This window comes from Morone saxatilis, unplaced genomic scaffold (assembly GCF_004916995.1).
Source record: "Morone saxatilis isolate NCDOM2014 unplaced genomic scaffold, NCSU_SB_2.0 Contig8, whole genome shotgun sequence".
Classification (NCBI taxonomy): Eukaryota; Metazoa; Chordata; class Actinopteri; family Moronidae; genus Morone; species Morone saxatilis.
In genome coordinates this window covers 3,061,882-3,066,313 of record NW_023340257.1, presented here as the reverse complement: position 1 = coordinate 3,066,313, position 4,432 = coordinate 3,061,882, and positions in this window count along the sequence as shown.

Below are 4,432 nucleotides of genomic sequence, written 5' to 3'. Positions count from 1 at the left end.
TATTACAAAAATTAGACACATCCTGTCACAGACAGATGCAGAAAAACTAATCCATGCATTTGTTACTTCTAGGCTGGATTACTGCAACTCTTTATTATCAGGTTGCCCTAATAAGTCCATTAAGACGCTCCAATTAATTCAGAACGAGAATTCATAAACACTGGAACAAAAATTTTAAAAATGTCCATATAGAAGTTATCAAAACATTGCCTCAATGTGCGCTCTGCCCCGGAGCTGAGCTAAGTTTAAGCTGGTAACCTGTCTATAAAGGCTAAATTACAGTACAGTCTTTTGTTGTATTTGGCTGCATCTTACCAGTCTCATGTTGCCCGGGGCTACATTCTTGTGCAAGAAGGTGTTCTTCAGTTACAATGACAAATTGGTTTTTGTTGTTTCGGATCAAATATTGCTTGGATGGACAAGGGGACACTTTGAAACGGTCTTCATGCACATCTGCATTTTAGATAGAAAAACATGTTACATGTTAACAGCAGAAACACTGTGCACATGCAAACCTTACATGTACATTCTACTATAGATGGAGGATGAAGAAGAAAAGCATAAAACTGACGCAATACATTTGCCACAAATGTAATGGACTGTGCATTTATGAAATATTATATATAATGAAGAATATGAGAATCACCTTACCTGTTGCAGGAGCTTTAAATAGGGAGGACAGTAAAAAATGTCAGGATTGATACTATATATAAACATTAGAAAAACTGGATCAGGGAATAGGAGTTAGATTAAAACTAGAATATACAATATATTACACCATATAATAAGAATATCTAATTCACCTACTGAGAATGAATAAAGTATGAAATAACTTACCTTCAAAGTAGAAGCCATCATTGCATACAGAAAAGAACTTCAAATGGGAGTAGCAATTGGTAGCCATCAGGTACACCTGTTACAGAACAAGTCATCTTTGGTCATGGAATACACAGGGTGTACATTGTTGCCAACTTTTCAAATTCTATACATACTGGCTTTAGGTCTAATGTGCATATTAAACATAGAAGGGTGACAAATTAAAGAAACACAACATCATAACTGCCTTTTAAAAGGACCAGTGTGTAGAATAACCTAAATACTCCTTATTGATAGTAAGTAAGGGAGTTGTTGTACATGAATTACACCCTTAATATGCTTTGTTCAGTATAGGCCTAATCAGAGTTCCCACTCTTGAAGAAACCAGACAGTACTTGCTCACAATATTATGCCAAACTCCCCTTAAGAAACGCGACATTTTAGAAACACGAGATAAAGGGCATATGTCTACAGTTTATATACACAGTTTGTCTGGACATGTTATTTTAGCTGGAGAAGACTGTAGAACTTGAGGCGGACCGTTTAAAAAAAATACTCATGACTCATAACAATGTTAATTCACATTCACAACAGGTCAGTATACTCATTCAAAAGATTTCATATTCTATTTAGCATTGACCATTTATAGATAATTGCGGGAAGACACTGGGAGTGCACAATTCACCGCAGGTTGGGATTTATAACGAGAAATATCTAATAATATCTGAATATTTTTTCGCAGAAGATGATTTTGAAGTTTGTGAGTACGCAATGTTTTATGAATCTGCGCTGAGTTCAAGAAATGAGGCCCCTGGTCTGGGTTTTAAAGAAATTCTTTGGCTGCATAAAACCTCTTAAAGGCCACCGGGTCGTGCTCCACATCGTTCGATCAGTCAGATTCTCCACAATTCAACCCTTCAGTTCATTGTACAGAACAATTTGATAATATTTCCCATCTTTGCTGAGCAAGTGTTTGTGTAAAAGTCACAAATATAGGCAGGTTAAGTTCAGTGATTTAAGAAAATCAAAACCCAGTGCTTTGTGATTCTGCGCTGCTAAATACGTAAATGTGTGCTCCAAATGGAAATGTTACACTGTGGTAGTAGTTTGGAAGATGTGTGTGCGGGAACATGAAGGACAAAAGAAATTACAAAAGCATATAAAAAAGAATTTTGGTAATGAAAATGGCCATTTCTGTAGTTTTATCCCCCCCTTCCCCCAACAAGTGAAAGGCTCAGTAAGTAGAAATGTTGTTGCCCCACCCGTGTGTGGGTTATAATGACAACATGAAATATGAGCGCTTGCATTCCATCATTGCCTTAAGGGAGATTTTACAAGCTGAAATGTTCCACTAACTAGGACAAACTAGAGATAGCCCAGTAATGCTGTTACGTAGAAATAATAACTTTAGGAATTGTCAGTATTTTTTTCCGTTTTCTAGCCATGTGATGAGTGGCACAGCAGCAGCTCCAGGTAATGCATCTACCATGACTCACTCACCTTAACATTACCCTCGGCAGAACTTAGTCAACAAATCGTGGTATCATGCCACAGGTGTGTTAATAAGCAGCCATGTTTGACTGCTTTTTGGAGGTGTAACATACCTTTATGGGTGCGGTGAAAACTCTGGGTTCCTTTCTTCCCTTTTTCCCTTTTTAGACGGCACGTCCACTGAATGAGGGCGAGAAATTAGTATTAATATTTAATAAAAAACTACCAGCCAAAGCCTTAAACTACAGTCTCAAATCAATGTCAATGGATTTGAAGTGGTAAGTGTTTCCCCTCAGTGCGGGCCGAGTAAACGCCGCTTATTCATGGTCTAAATGACTGCACGTTACGCGTTACCTCGGTCCCAGCCTGCCGCTCGCGCTCTGACGCCCGTCAAGCTGGCTGGAAGAAAAAAAAGCGGCTCACGTGACGTGTGTGGCGGCGTGCGCATCCTGGCATTAGGCGGAAGTGAAAATAAAAGAGTTTACTAAACGAAAATGCGATTCCTGTTTCATTTTCTCCAAAATGTAAAAATATCCTGATGAACCCATTTGACTCTCACTCAGAGCCGCAACAACATTTAACATAAAAAGCCTCGTTAGTTGAGTTATCGCAGAGTAGTTTGAAATGTGTTTATGAGTTATGTGTTTCATTTCCGGTTGCTCTGGCGTGACATTTATGGAAGTGACACACAATGTACTGTCTGTTTTTGAATATCATAATGTTTAGGAGTTTTATGCAAAACACAGGTGTTGAATTTTTATGTAAGAATATTTTCGTTAAAGGGTTTATTATATAAGTGTAGATCTTCTAAAAGTTGCTCCAAGCTTTGTGGCATTTATAAATGAATTTTCTTTAAATCCTTAAGACAAATAGAAAATAGTCTTAAGAGTCTCTGAACTACTTGCATTATAACTTGATTAAACGCCCTTTAAGTTAATTAAACGTAATTTCCTTTTTCTCTCTTTTCTGTTAATATATGCTGTTTGGATGGATCCATTGTTAGGTATGTGTATCGTCCATTGATGATTCCTGTTTGTTACTTAAAGAAGTTTAACAAAGTTACAAATTTTGTTGTAATTTATGGAGTTTAAAAAGCATTTTGAAAATGGTCATTGCTAACTCTAACCCTTATCATTTCTACTTTATCATTTCTCTCATCATCTATCCTTCTCCTCTCCTCTGAAGGTTTGCTGACTGTTGAAGCAGTCTGCCACCAGAGGGCCCAAACGAGCTGAGGGGAAATATCAAGGCTGCAGAGAAGTCAGGAGTTTTATCCTGTGTAATTTCCGTGCCATAAGTAATACATAATATAATAATTTGTCAACAAAGGTAGGTATTGATATATTTTCACAAACTATGTACACAATGATTCAAGTTCTAGTAGCAGTTTGGTTTACCACTAATATAAAAGCTAGAAACAAGCACCTCTTTACTCTCACTCGTTCTACGGTATCCAGTGTGTAGTCATCCTGAGTGACAGGCAAAACAAACATAGGGCATACATGTTTACATTATTTAGATATTTTACTGTTGCATACTGTAAAAGGGGAATTTACATATGGTGAAATTTCCCTAATGGCTATCAACACTAAAAACCAGTTTTGCATGTGGTATGTAATGTGATTTGATTTAAGGTAAACACTTGCAACAGCATGTTTGGTATTCTGGGTTTAAACTAAAAGAGATTCAACGTTTATTTTGTTCCATTTTTTAAGTTGTTTGTTCGACAACTCAACACTATAACAAGTTTAATATAATTTTATTGAACTAATTGTTGTAATTGATTACATAGAACATTTTAAGTATAACTAACTCAATTTTGTGAGTTAAAAAAACAATCTTGGCTGCCTGCTTAGCTCAGTCGGTAGAGCTGGCCGACCCATGTACGAGTGTGCTCAGGGCTCTCATCCCCCCTCTCTCTACCCCCTTTCCTGTCGATCTTCAGCTGTCTCCATCAAATAAAGGCATGAAAAGGCCAAAAAAAAATAACTTTAAAAAACAATCTTGATCAAGAAGTTTGAAGAAGTGACACTGGGTTAATTTTGTAATTTAAACAAATGAAACAAAATACAGAGTAAAGAGATGTTTCTGTAACTAATTAAACTTAGTTAAAAGTTAGTGTCAC